This window comes from Ursus maritimus, unplaced genomic scaffold, assembly GCF_017311325.1.
Source record: "Ursus maritimus isolate PB19 unplaced genomic scaffold, ASM1731132v1 scaffold_2, whole genome shotgun sequence".
NCBI lineage: Eukaryota > Metazoa > Chordata > Mammalia > Carnivora > Ursidae > Ursus > Ursus maritimus.
The window spans coordinates 1,297,109-1,321,509 of record NW_024424452.1 but is presented as its reverse complement, the minus strand read 5'-3'; positions in this window follow the sequence as shown (position 1 = coordinate 1,321,509).

Sequence of the window (24,401 nt, the reverse complement as noted above, 5' to 3'; positions counted from 1 at the left end):
AGAGCACAGCGGGGCGGCAGGGGCTGGTGACGGCCTCCTTCCTGCGAGGCTCTCGCATCTGGGCAGGTGGGTGCGCCTGGCGGGGGTGGTTTTCTGACTCCGGGCAGCGGGAGAACGCTGGGGACCCACTTCCAGGGTCATAGCTCATGCCCGCAGGTGACCGAGAAGCCGGGAATCCCCTCCTCCGTCCTAGCCCACCCCCCTCCATCCTCCTGGCCCTTTGTGACGCACCACTGTTGCCATGGGAACCCTGCCAGCTGAGCCGATGACTTCAGGGCAGGAGGGGAGGAGCGGCGCTGGGCCCGCCTGGTCTTGCTGCAAAGGTCTTGGACAATTAGCCAAATGGGAAAGGAAGCAGGGAAGCCGCTTTGGCCGACTTGGCAACACTCAGCTTTAAGACGAGGGAGTTCTAAGACTGGGAGCGGGGGTGGGTGTGGGCGGAGTCCCACCCCTGCCAGATGGATGTAGGCAGGCCCCACGTTGAAGCTGGCTCGAGCCTCAGTTTCCCTTTCCCCAAGGCAGGATGAGACCGCAAACGGGGCTCCTGGCTGTGTCTGTTGGCAGGATTTGCCGGGACTAGGGAAGCACCCTCACATCGTCCTGAAGCCCCGGCCCAGGGGCCCTGATGGGCTCGGCCGCCTCTGGGGAGCCTGTCACATGGGCCCCACCTGTCAGCACCAATTCGGGTCTCCCAGACACTTGCTCTGCGCCCGGGATTGCCATGGTGACGGGTCGCGGGGTGCCTGTGGGCACACCTGTCCATGTTCATATGAGGCTGTGGCCACAGCCGAGATGTCCACAAGGGGCACGCTGGCGGGGCACATGCACATGGCCTTGACCACTGTCCCCTCCAGCGCTGGGAGAGGAAGGATGCCTGCTTCTACTCTCCTTCAACCCCACAGCTCCGGGGTAGGGATTCAGGAAGCTTCTCCCAGTTTCCAGTTAAAGAAACAGAGGCTCAGAGAAAGCACTTAGCTTGTGCAAGGTCACTGAGCCCCCAGAAAGTTCCAGCGCTGGTGAGGGTCGGGGGTGGGGGCAAGAGGGCCTCAAGAGTCCGGAAAACTCCCTTGCCCGGGGGAGCCCTGCCGCTCCAGCTGCAGCCCGGCACGCGGGTCACCGGCCCCGGGCGCTTCCCGCGTCCAGCCCTGCATCCGACACACGCACTGGGGAGCTCGTGCAACGCGACTTCCCGTCTCTGCACCATCACGGCCGTGGCCGCCGCTGGTCAGCTCCAGCGTTTCTCGGCTGCCTCAGCTCCACTCAGACACCCCGCAACCCACTCCCCTCCCCTGCCTCAGGGCCACAGGGCCCCCTGCCCAGCTGGGGACAGACAAGCACCGCCCCAGGATGGACAGCCAGTGGACATAAGGACAGAGGGAGGGACCTTGGACCAGACAGCACAGCAGCCTCGCCTGTCCCTGAAACCAACAGCACTGCAAGGGGCCTCCGAGCGCCCAGTCTTGGCTGCGCAGGCTGGACGGAGCTATCCGGGTCCCGTGACCGGCGCTGAGAACTGGAATACGGCTGCAGCATGGGGGACGGGGTGCCCGGAGCCCCTCTGCCTCATGAGAAAGGCTCCTACGCCCTCAGGAGACTACAGGCCCCCTTGCCTGGCCCTCATGGGCAGCTTCCATTTCCACCCTGTCTTCTGCTTGGCACACAAGTCACGGTGCAGGTGGCAGGTAGAGAAACTGAGGCTTGGAGTCAGACATGGCTTACCCAAGGTCACAGAGCCGGGAAACGGCAGATACCAGGAGGGTCTGACCTGCGGTGGGGAGACAACAGGAGTCACTGATGCCGACACCATCCCTGCCAGCCACCCCGGCTGTCCTGGCTGCCCTGGGCACCCATGCACAGCCCATCCCGGGGCCCAGTGCTGCTGGGCTCGGCAAGCCGACGCTGCTGGTCAGGAATGCAGAATTGGCCTTTAAATACTTCAGTGATTTCATGCCGTGGCATCTCCCTCTTCCCCAGCTGCCCGAGGCGCCGGGCCGCGCCGCTGAGGCCTAATGAGCTGTGAAGGTCCATTTTTCAAAGTTAAACATTTCCCGGGCTCCGTGGCCCAGCCTTTGGATGCAGCCTGGGTGCGGGGCCAAGACCGCCACGGGCAGGCTGTTGTCCACGTGGATTCCCAGAACACCCCCAGCTCTCTCTGCCCAATTCCACAAAAAACCTGCCCCAGCAGACAACTTGTGGACACAGAGCTGGGGTGGACGAGGCCTGGGGAGCTGGGAATCCCAGCCCAGTGCAACCTTCAGATGTGCGGGTCCTAAACCTCCCCCTTTACAGGTAAGAAACCCGAGGACAGGGGACTACAGATCCCCTCGTGTCCGGGACCACAGTGTCTCACCCACTCTGGTTCCCTCGGGGTCTAACGCAGGGCCAGGCATTCAGCAGGTGCTGAATAAATGTTTGCTGCCAGGAGTAGCTCACCGGAGGGGCACAGCAGTTAGTGGCAGCCGTGGATGGAGACCCCAGACCCCAGAACCTTGCTCCTGGATCCACTGATTGGCCCAGGGGGGCTCGAACTGACCTGTCTGCCGGGACCACGGTCAGCTTCCACGTGAGGTGACCTGACCTCCGGTCTCCACCCCACCTCTCTGGGGGGCACTGGTGGAAGGAAACCTGAATGTGTACCCGGGCAGAGTGGGGGTGTCAAGCCTCAGATCAGCTCCTACCGGGCTCTGTGAGCTTGGGCAAGCCACTTCCCTGGGCCCTAGGGTCTCTAACTGCCATCTGACAACAGGAGTCCTGGAGCCGAGTCTTCTCGCTCCCTTTTCTTCCAAGCCCCCGGAAATCCCTACTAACACTGTCCTTCCCGATCCCTGCAGGCGCGCCTGTCCGTCATCTGCACCGTCGTCATCTGTGCATCCAGCTTATAGACATTCATGCATCTAGTCATCCATCCACCCATTCACCCTTCTGCCATCCACCCACCCACCCACTCGTCATCCATTTTATCCACCCGTCTACACACGTACCACCTCGCCCAGCCACCTGTCCATTTATGGCCACACGAAGAACGCAGCAAGCATACAGTGTGCTGGTTCTGGGCAGGGCTAGAGCCCAGGTCCCCAAAGCCTGACCCCTGACCTTTGCAGGATCAGGTACTTCAAGCGCTCTGGGACTACCCATTCCATCACTGGCTATGCCTCCAACCCCTGCCTGCTGGGGGAAGAGCTCGTCTCCCCCACTCTAGATCCCTTGGAGACCACCGAAAGCTCAGGCACCAGCAACACTCCACAGCCCCCCCTAACCCTGCTTCAGGACGCTGTGAACCTGGTCAAGAAGCTCACACTCTCTGCCTGTACTGAGCACACGACGGCAGAGGCTTTGAATTGGGCCCCACCAGGAACACTGGCTGGCTCAGAGGATGGACGCTCTGGTTAGGGGATTCAACAAAATGCCTAAAAATCGAGGAACAAGATACATTTTTCCCCTTGCCTCCAGTTCCACAGCTTCTCAAGGGTCTGTGGCACACCAGGGTATAGCCACCAGCAAAGGTGGGCCGAGGCCTCCCTGGAGGAGCCCTCTGCAGATCCCAGGGCAACGGGTTCAACTTGCAATCCCAATTATACCAAACAGCCAACAATACATGCATGGTTCCCTAGCAACCGCAGCTGTAGGGCCTGAGCTGGGAATCTGTGTTTTTCCCTGTGCGTCCTTCCATGCGTTGGTCCCCTCACTTGTCCATCTGTACTCTCAGCCCCCAGACACATTATATGACTGGAATGGTGAATAAGATCCCGTGGAGCCCTGACGTTGTACTCACTCCAAGGCACACAAACACACGTGCACACACGCATGCATACCTCCTATGCCCAGTGTGCCACGTAGACAGGCTGAGGTTAAAAATTATCACTGGGTCCGAAATTACTAATCAGTCAGAAAAGGAGTGGACTATTGATAAAAACAACAACTTGGGTGAATCTCCAGGGAATTTTGCTGAAAACAAATCCAATCCCCAATTTACATAGGATACGATTCCATTTTTATAGTAGACTTGGAAAGACCAAATTACGGAAATGGAGAACAAGGTAGTGGTTACCAGGATCAGAGATGGGGCTGGGGGGAGGGAGCTGAGAGTGGCTGTAGAGGGCCACAAGAGGGAACTTTGTGCCCATGGAAATGTTCTGCGGCTGGACTGTACCACTGTCGATACCCTCGTCGTCACACGGTACTATAGTTTTGCAAGATGGTATCACTGTGGGGAACTGATAAAGAGCACATGGGATCTCTCTGAATTATTTCTCATGGCTGCATGGGACTCTACAGTAACCTCAAAATAAAATCAAGTTTAAATAAATAATGCCACCAAAAATGGATGGTATTTTTAGTAAAAGATGTAAGATCAACTGGATTAATAGATGGAAAGACCTGAAACTTGATCCCTACCTCACGCCATAGGCAAAAAATTAATGCCAGCTGGACCACAAATCTAACTGTCAAATGTAAAACAATAAAGCTTTTAGAATATGGCACGGAAGAGCATCTTTGAGAGCCTGAAATGAGAAAACATTTTGTTATAAGCCAACAAAAAGCACTAACCATGAAGGGTGACTTGGACTCCGTTAAAATCAAGAACTTCTTCTCTTTTAAAGATAGAGCCAGAAAAATAAACGACCAAGACATGGAACAGGAGAAGATACTTATCACCTACATAATCAAGAATAGAAGTGTTTACAGACATATAAAGAATTTCTACAAACTACAAACGTGTAAGATCAAGACAGATCTCTCAGTAGGAAAAAAAAATGGGTAAAGGTTTTGAACATTACAAAAGAGAATATCCAAATGGCCAATCTACTTATGAAAAGATGCTCACCAGGAGGTAACAAAGGACAGAGAAATACCAAGCTGCTGGCAAGGACGAGGGACAAGCAGCACTGAACTGCACTAAAAGGTAAGGTAGGCTCCTGTAAAAATCAATACAACCACTTTTGAAAACTGTTGGGCAGTATCCACTAAAATCCAACATAGGAACAAACCTGCAACCCCACTGCTAGGTATCTGTCCCACAAAAGGCAAGGACAAGAATGTTCACAACAGCAGTATCCACAAGCACTGACGACTGGAAACAACCCAAATGTACGTCAGTGGTAGACAAGATAGACGGGGTACTATGTAACGTTGCATCAACATTTAGGGACTCACATATATTTTGTTGAACAAAAGAAGCCAGCCTCAAAAGAACACATATGGTGTGGTTCCGTTCATATAAAGCACAGAAACAGGAAACACTAATCTGCGGCATGAAAAATCAGGAAAGTGTTTCCCTTTGAGGAGGAAAGAGGAGTGGTGATAACAGAAGGAGCGGAGGGGCTTGTGAGATGCAGGTGAAGTCTCATTTCTTGACCTAGATGGTGGTCCTGTGAATTTCATTTTGTGATAATCTATGGAGCTGCAAACACTAAGTTTTTTAGAGTTTTGTTTTCAGAGGATAATACCATAGGGTGGGACTTGTGGCGTGCTATAGTGAAAAGGTCACCAAATCCTATCAACAAAATAACTATAAAACTAGTCAAAACGATTAAAAATAACATTTTCAACATCCTAGAAACTGACCAAAGGCATGTATGCAGGAAAAACTACTGAACTTTGAATAAGACAGGGTCAAGGTGGTGGTCTTGCCGGAAACTGCTCCCAGCCCCCCACTCCCAGCTCAGCTGCTGCATCATCATAACAGGGCAGCACAGGGCAGGGAAAGCCACGGAAACTAGAAGCTTCACTCCCAGAGGTTGATTTGATTCAGAGCAGAAGACACAAAACTCACGATCAGCAGCAGTGGTGTCCGTAATAAGTGGCAATCTCGGCGCAAGTGAATGGGGAAAGCCAGAGAGTCTACCAGGCAGAGGCTGTGATCCTGGCTCGGGCAGCATCACACCAGTGGATTAGCTGGAAATCTGACAGAGAGAGAGATGAAATGTGACAGTCATAGCAATGCTCTGTAAGCTCTCCACGTGCACCCGGCTGACGGGTAGCACACCTACACAGGAGAGAGCCAAGAAGGCCCATGAAATCCACATATCCCTGGCTTACTGAGAGCCTGCGGACATACACAGAGGAGACACGAGAGGTTCTGGCAGAAAGTAAATACCAGGCAGGCTTGAAAACTGCCTGGTCTTTAAATGTGCTCTTAAACCCACATGCAGATTCTTCAGCAGAGAGTGGAAGCCTGACAGGCTCCAGGTGTTTGCACGCAACCTCTGCCCAATCATTGTCTGACTCCTAAGCTAAGCAGAGACAGAGAAGATCCTCGGGAAGCCAGAATTAAATATAATAGCAGGGATTTAAAATGGGGAGGGGGACAAAACAGAAACATCAACAGTCATACATCAGGGGAAGATGGATTTCAATGTTTTAGTCCAGAAGAGTTACTCAAAACCCAGCAAAAATCCCAACTTTTGAGTCAGGAATGGGGGAGATAAAAATCAAGAGCTGCTACAAAATATTATCTACAATGCCCATTTCAACCCCAAATTGCAAGACATGCAGGGAACCAGGAAAGGGTAATTCATACCCAGAATAAAACACAGTTGATAAAAATCGTCAATGAATGTCACAAGATGCTGCGTATCATAGACAAAGCCTTCAAGGCAGCGATCATAAAACTGTTTTTAAAAAAGACAATTGTGTTTAAAGAATGAAAGTATGACAATGACTCAAAAATAGAGAACCTCGAGGAGAGAGATTATTCAAAAAGTGGAAATGCTGGAATTCCAAATTACGATAACTGAAGTGGAAACTTTGTGAGAGACGGAAGAAGAATGAATGAGGGAATATGAAGCAGATCAGATGGAATTAGCCAATCTAAAGAGTGAAAAAATAGGGAAGAAAAACAAACCACACCTTTGGAAACATGGGGGACATCAGGGGCACCAACATCCGTGAGATGGAAGTCCCAGGAGAAGAGGACAGAGAGAGGCAGGAAAAATATCTGAAGAAATAATGGCTGAAAACTTCCAAAATTTGATGAGAAACATTAACCTAACAAATGCAAGATCAACAAATCTCATGGAGGATGAAAACAAAATCTCCACATTTGGACACATCATCATCAAACAGCTGAAAGACAGAGAGAAAATGGGGAAAAGTAGTCCATCCCGTGCAGGGTGAAGACAGTATGACTGATGGCTGACTTCTCATCCAAAATGATGGAGGGGAGAAGGCACTGGAACAGCATTTTCAAAGTGCTGAAAGAAGAAATGTCAGTCAAGAATTCCATATCCCGTGAAACCACCCTTCAGAAATGGAGGCAAACTAAAGACATTCACAAATACTGAGAGAAGGTGGTGCTGGCAGACCTGCTTCAGAAGAAATATTAAAGGAAGTCCTGTGACTACAAGGAAACGATGCCTGATGGAATTCAAATCCACAGAGAGAAAAGAAGAGCACCAGAAATGGTAAATGTGTGGGCAGACAGAAGAGTCTATAAGGGGCGCCTGGCTTGCTCAGTTGGAAGACCGTCCAGCTCTTGATCTTGGGGTCATGAGTTCAAGCTCCACATTGGGTACAGAGATTACTTAAATAATTTTTTAAAAAAGAGTGTATAAAGGTACTTTTTTTTTTCCTTTCCTTTCCTTAACTTCTTTTAAAAACATAAGATTAGGGGCACCTAGGTGGCTCAGTCGGTTAAGCATCCAACTCTTAGTTTCAGCTCAGGTCATGATCTCAGAGTTGGGAGATCGAGCCCCACATTGGGTTCCCCACTCAGCGTGGAGTCTGCTTGAGATTCTCTCCCTCTGCCTCTCCCCCAGCTTGTGCGCTCTCTCTCTCTCTCTCTCTAAAATAAGTAAGTCTTTTTTAAAAATTAAAAAATAAAAAAAATAAAAACATAAGATTACATAGAGCAATAATCATAACATTCTATTGTTGGCGTCTTAGCATATATTAATGTAATATATACGACAATAACAGAACAAGGACAAAAGAGTTCATGGGACTATACTGGAGCAGAGTTTCCCTATTTCACCATAGTTAAATTAGTGTTAACTTGAAATCACCTGCAATGAGTTAAGATGCATATTGTAATCCCCAGGGCAGCCACTAAGAAAACAACTTAAAGCAATATTGTTTAAAAAATTAACAAAGAAATTAATATAGTACACTAAAAGTATTTACCTAACACAGAAGAAGGCAGCAAAGGAGAAAGAGAAAGAAGGAAGAAAAGGTGAGACATGTAGAAAATAAGAAAAGTATAACCATATCAAATACAAAATGCATTAAATGTAAATGGTCTAAAGAGCCCAATCAAGAGGCAGAGATGGCTGGACTGCGTTAAAAGAACAAGATCAAAATACAGATTATCTAAAAGTGTTGCACTTCAGGTTCAAAAATAAACCATGTTGAAAGCAAAAGGATGGGAAAATATGTGCAAACAGTATGCATGACAGAGCAGGAGTGGGTACATTAATATCAGACAAATAGACTTTAAGAACTATTACCAAAGGCTGGGGCACCTGGGTGACTCAGTCAGTTAAGCATCCGACTCTTGATTCCGGCTCAGGTCATGATCCCAGGATCGTGAGATCTTGAGATCGAGCCATGTGTCTGGCTCCCTGCTGGGCTTGGAGCCTGCTTAAGATTCTCTCTCTCCCTCTCCCTCTGCTCCTCCACACCCTCTACCTCTGTTAAAAAAAAGAGAGAGAGAGAGAGAGAGAGAAAGGAAAGGAAAGGAAAGAAATATCACCAAAGAGTGACATTTCATAATGATAAGCAGGTCCATAACTCAGGAGGACGTAACAATTATATGTGAATATGCCCATAACGAAAGAGCCCCAAAATACATAGGCAAAAATCAACAGAATTAAAAGGAGAAACAGACAATTCAACAATAGTTGGAGATTTCAATACTCCACTCTCAAAAACTGACAGAATAGTAAGAAAACAAGCAAAGATGTAGAAGACGGACAGCACTAGCACCAAGTTGACCAAGGGGACATTTATGGAATATTCCACCCAGCAGAGCACACATTCTGTTCAAACACTCGTGGTAGGTTCTCCAGGGCAGATGTGTACCAAGCTGTAAGATGAACCTCAATAAATTTAAAATGAATGAAATCATAGAAAGTATAGTCTCCAGCTACAATGGAATTGAAAAGAAACCAACAAAAGAAATAAATCATGAGAAGTCCCTCAAATATTTGAAAAGTAAACAACAGAGTTTTAAATAGCCCATGAGTAAAAAAAAATCACCAAGGAAATTAGGAAATGTCCTTAATTCAATGAAAATAAAACCAGAATGTATCAAAATCTATGAGATGCAGTTGAAAGTAAGGCTTCATTTGAAATTTATAGATTTCAATGCATATCAGAAAAGAAGAAAAATCTTAATAACTTAAGTTCTCACCTTAAGAAACTAGAAAAGCAGAGCAAACTGAAACAAAGCAAATGAAAATAATAAAGATCAGAGCTGAGATTGATGGAATAAAAACCAGAAGAAAATAGAGAAAATCAATGAAACCAAAATTTGGTTATTTTAGAAGATCAACAGAAACAAGAAACCTTTAGCTGGACTGGCCAAGAACAAAAAGGGGGAGAAGACACAAGTTATCCAAATCAGTTATTAAAGAGGAAACATCACTACCAGTCCTACAGAAATTAAAGGGAGAATAAAGGAATATTACAAACTACTTGATGCCAACAAATTAGACAATTTAGAGGAAGTGCACACATTCCTAGAAAGACACAAATTATCAAAACTGATGCAAGAAAATCTGAATAGACTTATACCATTTTTAAATGAATAATTTAAAATATCCCCACAGAGAAAAGCCCAGGCACAGATGGCTTTAGTGGTAAATTCTGTCAAATATTTAAAGAAATAATATTGAACTTTCACAAACTCTTTCAGAAAAGAAAGGGGAGAAAAACTCCTGTACTCATTCTATGAGACCAGTATTTTTCCCCCTGATACCAAAACCAGTCAAAGACAGCATAAGAAAATAACATACCGAGATCCCTGACGAACACAGGTGCAAAAATCCTTCACAAGTTATTAGGAAACCAAATCGAGCAACGTATAAAGAGGATTATACCAGTGGCACTTACCCCAGGAAAGCAAGCCTAGGTTTAGGGTTGGAGTCTGAAAATTAACTAGTCCTATACCACACTAGTAGACAAGAGGACAAGAACCACGTGATCATGTCGTAGATGCAAAAAGCAAAACAAAACAAAACGACCTGACCAAACCCAACACCCATTCGTGATAAAAACGCGCAACAAACCAGGAGTACAAGGGACCTCCTCAGGCCAAAAAGACCATCCATGAGCAAAATGGCCAACATCATACTTAACAGTGAAAGACAGAACGCTTTTCCTGTAGGGCCAGCAACCAAGTACTTCTGCATTCCAGCACGTTCTGGAAGCCCCGCCAAGTGTAGTAAGACAAGAAAAATTTAAAAAGGAATCCAGTTTGAAAGGGAAGATGTAAAACTCTCCTATTTGCAGATGGCATGATCCTGTATGAAGAAAATCTAAGGAGTCCACAAAAAGTCCACTAGAACTAGCTAATAATTAAATTTAGCAAGATCGCTGGATAAAAGATCAATATACCAAACTTAATTTTATTCCTATGTACTAGCAACAAACAATCTGAAAGTGAAACTAAGAAAATTATCCCATTCACAACAGCATCAGAAAAATATTTAGGAATAAATTTAACAAAAGACATTTAATTAGCAAGACTGGCACACGGAAAACAAAACTTGCTAAGAGAAATTAAAGATCTAAATTCATGGAGAGACATTCCATGTTCATGGATTGGAATACTTAATATTCTCAAATCGATGGATACATTGAACACAAGCCCATCAAAATCCCAGGAGGCTTTTTTCTAAATTTTTCTAAATCACCTAAATTATCTAAGAAATTGACCAGCTGAGGTGCCGGGGTGGCTCAGTCAGTCAGGCATCCAACTCTTGGTTTCAGATCCGGTCATGATCTCAGGGTCGTGAGATCGAGCCCCACATTGGGTTCCCTACCGGGTGGGGAGTCTGCTTGAGGATTTCTCTCCCTCTGCTGCTCCCTGCTCCCTCATCTCTCTCTCTAAAAATGAAAAAGAAAAAGAAATTGACCCGCTGATCCTAAAATTTACATGGAAATGCAAAGGACTTAGAATAGCCAAAACAGTTTTTCAAGAAGAAAAACCAATTTGGAGGACTTAACACTATACACTTCAAAAACTTTACCGCAATGCTGCGGTCCTCAAAGCTGTTCAGACATCAGAATAGATGCGAGCATCAGTGGAAGAGAAGTGAGAGCCCACAAACAAATCTTTACCCTTACAGTCCCCGGAAAACTTCACGCAGAGAAGGTAGTGCTCAAAAAATGGTGCAGGGACAATTAGGTCTCCGTACACCAAAAACTGAACTTAGACCCTTACACACTGTGCCCAAATATTCACTTAAAAAAGGACAACTGCGGGGCGCCTGGGTGGCTCAGTCGTTAAGCGTCTGCCTTCGGCTCAGGTCATGATCTCAGGGTCTTGGGATCGAGTCCCGCATCGGGCTCCCTGCTCGGCTCTCTCCCCTCTCCCGCTCCCCGTGCTTGTGCTCTCTTGCTCTCTCTCTGTCAAATAAATAAAATCTTCAGGGAAAAAAATTAGACAACAGACCCAAATGCAAGAACTAAGACTATAAAACTCATAGAAAAAAAAAATAGAGGAAAATCTTGGTGACCTTGGATTAAGCAAAGAATTCTTAAGCACCAAAACTGTAAAAAAAAAAAAAAAACACAGTAAAGGGAAAAGAAAATGGACAAAAGCAGACTCTACTGTAAATAAAAACGTCTAACCCTTTAAAACACTGAGAGATGAGCTACAGCCTGGGAATAAGGTATTTGCACGTCATATTTCTGAGAAAGGACTTGTATCCAGAACATATAAAGAATTCTCTCAATAATTTTGAACAGTTTTGAAACTCAATAAGACAAATAAACCCATTAACATGGGCAAAAGATTTCAATAGAAATTGTATCCAAGAAGTAATATGAATACTTAATGAGCGCACGAAAAACGTTCAACTTCATCGATCGTTAGGGAACGGAGAACTGAAAGCACAGCGAGACACACCCGCCGGACGTCTGCGGCAGAAAGACCCGCGTCACCAAGTGTCTCCAGAACGCCCAGCAGCCGGGACCCTCACGCACCGCTGTGACAGGTGGCGCAGCCGCTTGGGAAAATTACTTGACAGTGTTAACAGTTTAAATACAAAGTTACCATACGACGGGACAGTTTCCCCGCAGGGACCCTGCCCAAGAAACGAAAACACCCGTCCACCCAAGGCTCTACACCAAAGCAAGCAGCATTCTCCATACTGGCCCCAAACTGCACCCTGTCCAAATGCCCGGAATCAGTGTACGGATAAATGAAACTCAGTATAGCGAGAAACGGAACCCTATTCAGCCAAGTGAACCGGCTACCATCACGCGCTGCGGGATGCGCGAACCTGGAAACCGTGAAGGAAGCCGCACGCGGAAGGCCACACGCGGTGAGATTCAACTGATGGGAAACGTCCAGACGAGGGGAGTATATACAGAGAGCCACAGGTCCGTGCGTGGGAGAGAGCACAGATGGACGGGGACCTCTGGGGGTGGGCCTGTGGCCACGTCGCGCACCTCCATTAGTGGAGACATCGGGGTAACACCCTCCGGCAGGTGCATGACGGTCCCGCAGGCCTGTGCACCTCCAGTGTCGCGGTAGCTGAATGATCCCTCCATCGAGCGGCTGGAGAAGGACACGTTGCCTGGGCGCCACAGGGCCTCTGCATGACACGGCCTTCCCGAGCACCAGAGTCCCTTCAGAATAACATACAAGCCCCCAAGGCCATTGGCCTCTGCCGCCCTGTCACCCTTAGGATCTCACTCCAAGCGCAACCTAGGGGTCACTTCCCTGCGACCTTGGCTGCTTCCCCACCATCGAACTCCATGACTGCCTCGCTCCCTGACTCCTGCTGACCATGTCCAACAAAGAACTCTGGGCAGCAGTGGAGAGGGGGCGAGCCCCTCCCGTGGCCCCTCGCCCAGGGCGGGCCCTGGTTCCTCGGCACTGAGGGCCAGAGCCGGCTCTGGGTTGTCAATGGCCAGTGACTCTCCTCCCTCCTCAGGAAGGCTCAGCTCACCCCTCTGTAAAATGGGCAAAGGACTGGCTGGGGATGGGCTGGGGTGGGGGGTGTCTGTGGTGGTGAGCAGGGAGCCTGGCCCAAGTCGCCGGTCAGTGCCTTAGTCTGTTCGTCTGTGGAATGGGCACATGGCCCCTCCCTCCCTGGCCTTGTGAGGATGTCAGGGGTGCTGGGGGTGCCGCACACAGCATGGGACCGCGCGGCGTGTGAATTATCCCACCTCAGGGGCCGAGAGGTCCTGTGGTTACAAGACGCCCCCTGAGATGGGGGTTGGGGTCGGCAGGCGGGGCAGGAGCCAAGGGTCCAGAGTGCCGGGGGTGGGGGGTTGCTGAGGAAGCCAGACAGCTGGGGCCGAGCGCTGGGGGTCGGGTCCCTGCCCCTCCCAGCCTGGTTCCCCAGCTGGAACAGCCCCAAAGCTCTGATTCTGAAGCATGGCCCACCAAATACCTCCCATCTCCTGTCCCCACCCCCAAATTTGCTCCCTTAATTCAGAATTTCCAGACATTTCCCCTCAGAGGAGAGTGGGAGCTGGAAGTGCTTCTGGCCTGAAATGGCTTCACTTGGACCCTGTCACCTCCCGGCCACGGAGGGTCCGGGCTTCCCCACCACCCCCACCTCCTGCAACGGTGAGCACCATGGGCCCTGCGCGGAAGGCATGCTCCCTCCACACCAGCCACGCCCTCCACCTGCACACCTTCCTCCAGTCCACCCTGGGACCCTCCTCCCCCGGCTTCCCAAGGACCCTGTGAGGGCACGGCATGACACGTGACCCTTGGCCCCAGGCTCTGTGCAATGCCCGGCCCGGTGAAGGGGAGTCCCCAGCCCAGCTGCGCACGCCCGCCCACACAGGCCGCCCACGGGGGCCCTCCTCCCGACCCCACCAGAGAGAAACGCACCCCTGTGTATCAGCACACTCGGCATGACCACATCTGGGCACCAGTGGCTGGAGCACGCCCAGGGCACACGAGGACATGTGAAAACTCGAGCATGGCGCTCCCTGCACAGGTGTGTGCCAGAGGGCGTGGCTGCGTACGGCGGCACGCGCACTCAAGGACACCGGAGCCCGTCCCCACACCTGTGCCCGAGCGAGCGCCAGCTCGCAGGTTTGCACACGCACCGGAGAGATGAGAACCTGCAGTGTGCATGCACACGCGGGATGTCTGCTGCAGGTGCACACGAGCGTGCGAGAGGGTGCGACCCGGAGTGGGGCTGTGTGTAAATGTGGCCCTGCGGGCATGTGTGCATGTGTGTGTGCACGCGTGTGCACTGCGCCCGTCAGAGCGTGGGTGTCTGCCTTCCGGGCGCAGCTGCCCGCTTCAGCCCCGACACGCGTGGCTTAAGGCCGGTGGCAGCACTGGGCTTCTGGTGAGTTGTTTTTCTAAAAAGCTGTCTCTGGCGAATCACATTCCTTCAGACCTAGCGTGTTCTTGCTCTGTGGGGACAGCATAATGAGGACACCAAAATAAGCCCGTGTCTGTCAGACGGCAGACGCCTCCGAGGCCCGCGTCTGGCCTGCCCTCCTCCCCCAGGCCCCCGGGCGCGGGCAGGGCAAGCAGGGGGCCTCCGCGAGCCCCGGGAGCCCAACAGGAACCCTTCATTTGATACCCTCGGTCTGCTCGACTGAATTTGCAAAAAATAAAAAAAGCAGGCAACAAATTCATTTCCCAGAATCTAAGCCCTGAGCCTGAGGACTCGGATGGGAAGGTGCCCTTCGTCGGGCGACGGCCACTGCACACTCCTGTCTCCAGGACGTGGAGGGGGCGGCTCCCCAAGGAGGCCATGCTGCACACGTGTGTGTGAGCACACGCACACGCGTGCACACAGCACACACCCTGACACACACATGGTCACTTGCAAACTCAGATCTGAGGAGCGCATCTGCAAAAGGAAGCTCCCCGGCCGGCTGCCGGCCAGGAACACTCCCTGTGCCCCACCCCCACCCCGCACCCCGAGGGCTCAGCGCCACATCGACCCCAGGGCTTCCTACCCATCCGTGTCCCCCACAAAGACATCTCGGAAACGCTACCAGATGCCAAAGGGGCAACACGATTTGCTTTACACAATCCTATTCTCTGCACAACGCATGCCTCGTTTCATCACAGATATAAATGGGAGAACGGTTCGCTTTATGGGATATTTTTCTCTATAGGAACGCAGCTCTAATTTTTTAGGCGACGTCAAAACAGAGGCAGCCTGCCCCTCTGTCTCTCCGTCGCCAGCGGCGTCCGCCTGATGCGGGCTACCCCATCGCTCCCAGACATCGCGAGCGATTCCCAGCTGGGCGCCTCGTTCCCATTCACGCCCCTAAAAATCCTGCCTTCTCCCCCAGACAGAGGGATCCCTTAAACAGAGAAGCCATCCTCGTCACTGACAGCTCAAATTCCCCAAAAAGCTCCCCAAGGCAAACAGAAGGAGACCCAGCTCTTCCGAAGAACTCTGCCACCCTCTCACCTCCCACCCCCCCGACCTTGCCTACTGGCCTCTTGCTCCTGGTGGTCAGCCACTCTGGTCTTGCCCGGGGCTCTCGCACTTGCTGGCCCGTTCCCCAGCACCCTCTGTCCCTGCCTCTTTGCATGGCAGGGCACAGAGGGACAAGAGGGCCACTCCAGGGCCTCCCCGAGGAAGCCAGGCTTGTGGGGCTGAGGCCGCAGGCGACAAAACAGAAGCTCTGGGGACTCTACGAACAGCAGTGGCTTTGTCTTCCAGGGAACCTGGGTCCGAGCAGACTCAACCACAGCCGGCCACCTACCCCATCCCGCCCTCCCGCTAGAGAGACATCAGGCTCAGTGAGGGGAAGTGAGCCAGCTCACAAGCCAGGCCTCTTGACGGGCCCGTGGCACCCCAGCCCCCGACTCCACTTCCAGTCCCCACACCCGAGGACTGGGTTGTGCTTTAGGCCCATCTGACAGATGAAAGCACCAAGGCTCAGCCAGCCCCGACCTTCCAGGTCCCAGCCGGGTCCTTCCAGAAGCCTCTGTAGGGTTCTCAGAGACAGGGGATAGCACTCAGTGGAGATGGCGGAGGCCCAGGGCAGGCTCACGAGACACATCCGGGAGGTTCCTGGCCCTTCGGGCTTCCAGGCTGGTTGTGGAGGAAAGGGTTGGTGGACGCAGCCATCTGGGAGCCTACCCAGCCACTCCTTGGGACTCCATGTGCCCGCCTGCTGCCTCTCCCCACGGTGCACACTGTGTGCCGTAAGGGTCCCGAGAGCCCCTGCCTGGACGCAGTTCCCCCCCCCCCCCCAGCCAGCGAGCCGGTGCAGCCAGCCTCATGCTTGAGTGTGGGGCCGCGCGGTGGCCTGCTTCGTATCTCCGGGGTTTTTTAATTAAAGGGAGCTAATGACAAGGAGGTGCCTCTGCTGGATCCTGCTGGAAATAAAACCAGAATCTGTCGGTGAGCACGGGGGAGCCTCTGGGCTGCCACTCATCTTCCAGGGCTCCCCCTGCACCCGGCCAGCCCCCGGCACATCTCCGGGGCCAGGTCGGGCCCCCTGTACCCCGTGCCTGTCTGCCACGCCATGGACGGCTCTCGAGGCCCGGGGCTTCCTCAATGCCGATCTGCAGAAGTAGCCGCTGGAGGGGCAGACAGCAGAGAGCTGAGCGTCTGGAGGACTTAAGGGGGGCGGGCGGTGGCTGCCACAGGCCAGTCGCTGTGTGCGCACCCTCGCCTCCACCCCGCAGAGTGGCGGGCAGGGCCTCTGCAGCCCTGTCTGTGAGGCCAGGAAGCTGTGAAAAGACCCTGGGCTCTCTCCAAGGTGGAGCGGGACGTGAGATGCAGGGCTGAGCCTGGATGTTCCCCTCTGCTCTGAGGCCGGCCCGCTGCACTATCTGGGCCTCAGTTTCCCCATCTGTTAAGCGGAGGGGTTGAATCAGAGGCACCAAGGAGCGTCACAGACCCATACTGATGGCCGCTGGGCTGCCGCACAGTTCCCAAGCCTCAGCCCCCCACCCTCTTCACCCCTCGCACGGTGCCCAGCCTTGTCTGGAGGTGCAGAGGCATTACAGACGGGGAGCCAAGCCCCGTGGCTGGGGAAGCCCATCCCCAGAGCCGGAGGAGGGAGGTGCCCTGAACGGCATCCCCGGGCCTTGGGGTGGGGTCAGCTCCCTCACTGCCCAGCTGCCTGGCAAGGCCCCTCTCCCAGCTCCACTCACTGCTCCCCCATAGGCCTCTGAGCCTAGATATCTGCCCCTTCCTTCTGGGTCATTCACATGCCACCCACCCACCATTTAGGGGCTGGCCCGACCCCTCCTCTAGAAGCCCCCAAGCCCAGGCAGAGCAGTCCCCCCAGGAGGAGCTGGAGGCCAGCTCACAGAGGAGGGAAACCCCAAAGGCAAGACTAGCCATGAATTCGGAGGAACTAAGGCTCATTGTCGGGCAGGAAGGGAGGCGTCCGGGGGGCTGAGTCAGAGACAGCACCACGGAACAGCCCCAGGGTCGGGGGGGGGGGGCTGCTACTGAAAGGCCTCAGTGTGGCCTTGGCCCCAGTACTCAGATGCTAGGCCAGCCTCCGTGACTCAGTCTCCCCACTGCTCCTCATCCCACAGAGCAGGAAGCCAAGCTTCGGCCTGTTTTTGACCCTAAGAAAGCAGTCAACCCAATTGGGCTCCTGCTGCCCCAGGTCTCAGTTCTTGCTTAGTTTCCAAGCCTGAGGCCAGCCCGGAGGAGGCAAGCATCTGGTCCTCGCTCCCTCCCAGGAGGATTCCAGCCCTGCCCCCTCCCCCCATTGCTGTGTGACCTTTAGCTGATGCTAGACCCTTCTGGAAGATGGGCCTGTGTATATATGTTCATGTGGTCCAGTTTATCATCTGTTTTGTCCCCACGCCCGGACACAAGCTGCACCAATGCCAGAGTCCTGTCACAGTCTCATCCCAAGGCCCCAGGCAGCACACACAGTAGGCCGTCAATACGGCTGCTGAGTAAACCTTCAGGGACTCCTCCAGCTCCAATAGCTAGGAGTCTTGTTTCCTGCCCCCCTATGGCCACTGGGTCCCAGGATGGTCCCTCCAACCCCTCCTCTCCCCCAGGAGAGCTTGGTCAAGCCAGGTCTCAGCCGGCCGGACTTGGGCAGGTGGGCTGGACGGTGAGGGACAGGCAGGCCCAGAGAAAGGAGCTGAGTGTCCACAGCCCCACCCCACTTCCTGCTCCCCTCCAGGGCCAGCGGCTGGCACAGGGTGCATGGAGGTGGGGGGTGCACAGGGAACAGGTGTCCCTAGCAGTAGAGTCTGTGTCTGCCTGCCTAGCTCCGACCACGACACAGGGACAGGACCCCTTTACCCCTCTCTGCCCCCACTCACTGTGCGACCTCACACAACAGCCCGCCCTCGGTCTCCTCACACGTGCAGCGGGTGCTGGGATGGATGACAGCAAGGTCCCCTCCACGTCAGAGCTCCCGTCCCCCGCGTGGGCGGCACCATCAGCCACGCACCCAAGGCCAGTGGACACCCGAGCCTCTGTTGGAAGAAATCGGAATCCACGACACACAAAAAGGGAAGGGCGCTGTGGGGGGCACGGCAGGGACCGCAGAGATGACAAATGTATCCAATGTCCGCGGCAACACCACCAGCCGCTCCAGGTTCACACCCGGAAATTTATGGCCCCGTCACCCGGCCCTGGAGATCTATCTCCTGCCTGTCACTCATGGGCATTTTTCATCCTGCGTCCTCCCTGTGTATGCATTACCCGCCACCCACCCGGGCATCTACGGGGTCTGCCCGCGTCCTGCAGAGATATACAAACACCCCGAGTCCATGCGCCTCCGCTCGTAAATTTCCCTGCTGCTACGGCATCTTCCGGAATAGGGTCCTCTGCTAACGGGCACTGGGCCCCTAGCGGGTAAGGGACAGCAGGTGGGGCGGGGGCTCTGGCTCCTGAGTGCTTAGGAAACCCCCCTGAGATCTCGAGCGGTGTGCGTGTGCGCACACATGTGTGTGTTTGCGCACACATGTGTGTGTTAGAGACACACAGATGTGGGACCCAGGCAGACGATCCCGTGTTACCCCACGGATCTGAGTCACTGCCACGGTTTTGGCCTCACTCGTGTTTCTCCCCTGGAACAGGTGAAGATGACGACGAGACATTTAGGGTCCGAAGATTCAATCCCAGAGTCTAAGGGAAGGTCCAAGCTCTGGCCCTAGGCTCTTCTGGGGACCCCGACCACCTGTTTCTTCGGGGGGGGGGTAGGGAGGGAGGTGAAGGAGCAGCAGCCTCTCCCCAGCCCAGGTGTGGGGCACCTGCTTTCCAAGGCATTTGGAAGAATTTCTGAGCTTTCCAGAGAGAGTTCTGTGGGGGTGATGAGGAAAGGAGCATTGCTCCTCCTTCCTTCCTCTGGTCACAGGTGCAGACACCCACCACATCCCCCCACCCGGTTTGCCAGGACTTAGGGTGAGGTGCCTATCCCGGCTTTTCCTAGAGTCAAGAATGGCTTGCGGGCGGCAGGCCTCTCACCACCGGGAGGGCTACACAGCTGTCCCCAGGAGAGAGTCCAGCTGACGCGGGGAGAGCATGGCTCCCAACCTTTCTGAGTCGGAGATCGTCTGCCCACTGGAAGGTGTTCAGATCCGCCTCCCACCCCTGGCATGTGCCCAGGAAGACGAGGGACCAAGTGCTGGCTGGGGTCCTGGCCTGTTTCCAACCCCCTAGATCCAGGGTAAAGGTGGGCGTCCCCCTCTGACGAGCCCCACCGTCTGGAGTTTGTCCCTCTAGCTCCAGGTATTTCTCCTCTTCTGACAAAGTGAGGCACAAATCAGGCATGGGGCGATGATTCTGCCCCCGCCCCAGGCTATTCAGTTAAAAGCTGCAAGGAACCAGGGCAGAGGAGGCCAGGGCGCTGGCGAGGTGGGATAGATCAGAGTCTCTGTGGCTTAAAACAATATAGCCCCATTTTCTCGTTCCGTCTTGGGGCTGGGCAGAGGCTGGGGGTCTCTTCGGAGATGGCCCCTGTGAAAGACAGAGTGGAGAGGTCTGCCTGTTCTAACTCCCTGTGCTCTGCACACTTCAAAAGCTCCCGTCCCCAAGGCTCATAGGATCTGAGTCCCCGGGGAATGCTTTCTGCACAGCCCCCAGCCCAATATAGCAGGTAAAAGGCAGACACAGCTGCATCCAAGCATGGGCTCCGTGATGCACGGGCCCAAAGAGAAGCAGCTCACACCTGAGGCTCTGCTGGGCAGTGCAAACCTGGCTTGGTCTCCCAAGCCTGGAGGAAAGACCTCCAGGGGCCCTCCCAGTGCTAAGCCTTCACGGTGGTGTTTCCTCCATAAAGTACACATTATCATCATACCCCCATTTTACAGGTGTGAAAAGTGAGGCTCTGGGAGGTTACCCGCCCCCAAAGTCACACAGCTGATGCCTGAAAGGGTCTGATTTGGACGCCGGAGGCCCTTGGTCTGTGTTGGAGGGGGAAAACCTGCAGGGACCCTACCCTGGGCTGCAAGCAGGTGATGCGAAGATTTTAAAGGACTGAAAGAAGACTCCTGTCTTCAGAGGCAGGTGGGGGCAATGAGGCTCAGCATCACTCCCCTCAAAGCCATGACGACAAAAACGGGTCCGAGGTCGGGGGAGGGGTGGAGAATATCCACCAAGTTCAGAGGCAAAGGCCCCCACCCCCGACGCCAGGGTTTCAACTCCGCGGCAGCGACCGTGGAATGCGGCCCCTCCCCCGATTGTGGCCAGACCGTCCCGGTGCCGGGTGGGGAGGCGCGCGACGCCGGGAGGGCAGACGGGGCGGGGATGGTGCGGCGGACACCGACGGGGATAGCGGACTCAAGGCCGCGGAGGGTCGGCTACAGGGAGCAGCCGCCGCTCTGGGGCGCACGACCCGGCGCGGACCGCGAAGGGGACCGCCGAGGGGAGAGAGGGCTGGGGAAGGGGCAAGGGCACGGAGCAAGCAGTGGTGCGACGGGCAGCAGCGACCGGGGGACGCCAGCAGGACCCCGACCCGGACCCCCGCTCCGCCGGCTGAGCCGTGCGCCCGCGCCAAGTTCCTCCAACTTTGCCCGCCGCGCTCAGAGGGCGCGCGGGGCCGGGGGCGCAGGTGAGCGCGCGGAGTCCGGCGGGGTCCCGCGCCCCCAGGCTGGGCGCCCGCCGCGCTCGGCCTCGGGCTCCCGGGCGCCGCGCTTACCTGCCGCCGGGCCGCGCTCCCGGGCTGCGCCCGCCGCCGCCGCCGCCGCCGTCCTCCAGGCTCTAACTTCGCTCCGGGGATTGAGATTCCTCCCCAGCTTCGCCCATCGATCCGCGCGCGGCCCCGCCCCGCGCCTCCCCCCGCCCCTCCCGCGCCCGCCCGCTCCCGGCGCGAGTCCGGCTCAGAGCCCGCGCCCGCCCCGCTCCCCTCCCTCCCGGCCGCTCGGCGGGGGAAGGGGTGTGGGGGGAGGGGGCAGGGCGGGGGGTACTCGAAAGCGCAAGAGGGCTGGTTTCCTCGCCGTCCCTTCCTGCCCTTCCTCCCACATCCAGGTGGGGGCGGGGGGCGGCGCGCGGGTGGGGGAGCGCGCGACAGCTGGTGCCGGCCCGAGACACCCACGACCCCCACGACATGAAGCCAAGCCAGGGCGTCCGCAGGCCCCGGGTGGGCCCGTCAGTCCAGCCCTCGTCGGAGAAGACAGGCAGAGAACGCGGGGGGGGCACAGGTAGGGCCGCCCCCTCTCCCCAGCCCTGGCTCCCCTTCCTTCCCTCACTCACCCCCACCTCTGGGATGACTCCGGGGGTTCTCACACACTCTTCCCGTTTAGTTTGACCCTCACAACCTGCGTGTGAAAGCCCCTCTGCCCGCATATTACAGGCGAGGAAACTGAGTCAAGAGAGGTCCTGACGTTTGCCGAACGCGACACAGCCCATCCAAGCAGAGGCCGAGGGGCAACCTCGACCCCTAGGACGGAGCCTCCCGACCCCTCCGGACTCCTTGCTGGAGCAGGGCAGGCCTGGGCATGCCCCTCGGCCAACCGGGTTCCCAGCTCAGGGCCCACTCGCTCGTGTCCCCGCTGGTGCCCGTGCCCCCTCCCCGCTTCCTGTCCCCCGCCCGCCTATGATTCCCGGCCTCAGTACCCCCAGCACGCTCTCCGCTCCCCGCCAGCAGCTGGGCAATTCACCGAGCATACAAAAGAGTTGACTCAATTCAAAGGCAGCAAATCAAGATAAATCCTATAGTGTGTGGGGACCGGAGAGAGAATGTGAATGAACGTCCACAGCACAAGCAAGTCCTATATGGACTGGCAAGCCCCCCAACCCAGCCCTGCCTGGGCACAGAAGGCTGACCAGGAAGGGGGGAGTGGGTTCTGAGCTGCCCACCCCCTGCCAGGCCAGAATTGAGGGATTTAGGGCTTTGTGGCCCCCTCCTGCCTGTCTGTTGGAGCTCAGTTGAGGGTGGATGCATAAAGGGGGTGCTAGGACAAGAGCCGGTGTGCCCCCATGATTATTTACGAGAACTGGGGGGGGGGGCAGTGTAACCCAGTCACATATGGCTCCAGGGTCAGGGCTGAGGCACGGGGAAGAAGGCTGTTGGGCCATTTAGGGCACCTGAGCTGTATGTAGCCTTTCTCCTTGGGCTGCCCCCTACCCACACCCCTGTCCCAGCAGGTGCAGGCCAAGGGCAGGCCCCTGTTTATCACCAAATACATACTGCAAGCCTCAGATACGCCAGGCCTGGGCACAGGGGACAGAGAGGCGGTGACCAGTCTCCCCTCTCCTCAGTGCTGTTCACAAGGCCTTTCCAGTTGCCGCTTGGAATGGAGGCAAAACTGGTCCTCCCCCAGAGGCAACCCTGGTCTCTCTGAGTAGGTCCCCCAAAGCAACCTTCCAGCCTCTGGCCTCACTCTGCACAGAGAACCCACAGCAGTGACAGGAGATCCATGTGCAGCCTTTCCTAGGCAAACCCCGGCCAGTGGTGACGACCCCCTCCCTTTCTGACTGATTCCCCCAGACCCAAGCAGCTCTGGCTCTGGAAGGATCAGGTAGGCTTTTGACGCACGTCTCCAGTGTGCCAGGGACTGTGCTAGGCGCCTGCCCAGACTTCCATCACGACCTTCTCACTACTCCCCTGTAGCAAGGGCTATGAGCCCATTTCTGCAGCGTGCAAGCAGAGGCCAGAGGCCTTAGCATGCGCTTGACCGACACTGGCGGACCCCATGCAAGTATGTGTCCGCCCAGGGTCGGGGCTCCGCGGAGGGACTCAGAGGTCAATGGGGGGCGGGGGGGCGGTGTGGATAGAAGTCCTCGAGGGAAGGTACCCGCAACCGGAGGATCCGTGGTCAGGCACAGAGAGCAAAGCCCAGAGTTAGGGGTGCAGAGGATTGGAGGCGGGGCCAAACGGCGGGCGTCGGGGTCCTTGCCACTGCGCCCCCTACCCCAAGCAGAGGATGCGCCATCCGGCTGCGACCTCGTCCCCCTAGTGTCAGCTGGGTCGCCCCTCCCCCGTGGCCGCGCCGATTGGCGGTCTGCGTGTAAGTCATTAAATCTGTTACAGAGACGCCGGCGCCGCCGCGAGGACATCTGTCAGGAACCCAGGACTGCGATCCACGCCCCCTACCCCACCCCCAGACCCAGAGCAGGGGAGAGGATGCGACACCTCGCTCACCAAAGCTCTGAGATTGCCGAGCGCGGCACGTGAGCGCTGCTGGAAGGCGTTGGGGTCCCCGAGTTAACGGAGGGGGCGGGGCCGGCGGCCAGCCCTGGGGGACAAAGACCCCCAAGCTGCTTGAGAGCCGGGCTCTGCAGATGGGCAGACGGCAAGAAGTATTCCATATTCCCCGCCCCCCAAATCCTCAAATCCACTCAAGCTCGGATCTGAGCGTTGGGATGAGGTGGGGGGAGGAGACGGAATCCTCCTGGGCCTTCGGGGGTGCGCGCAGGCGACGCTAGAGGGGAGGCCACCAGGACACTGCCTCCTGCCTCCGCAGGCAGCTGTAGCTACACCCCAAAACCCTCTCCGGAGCTTCCCGAGTCCCCTCTGCCCTCCACGCCTCCCCAGGGCTGCCCGCGGCGACCACCCCACTCCTCACTGCCCCTCAAATGGGGCGGCAACCGGCCTGCAGGGTGGGGGGGCGAAGGTGTGGAGCGTCGCTGTGTAGGCTGGGAGAAGAGGCGCTGATGGGAGGAAATCCCCGCTTGTCTCTGGCAGTCTGGCCTGAGGAACCCCACACCCATCCAGCCGAGGAGGGCTCTGTTGGGGACTGTGCTCAGATCGGGCCAATCTGGCCCGGCCCCGACTGAGCGGGTGGCCACAGGCCACACCGTGCAGTTTGGGAAGAGAAAAAGTTGGGGGGGGCGACAACCCGAGACCGGGATAGAAAGACTGGG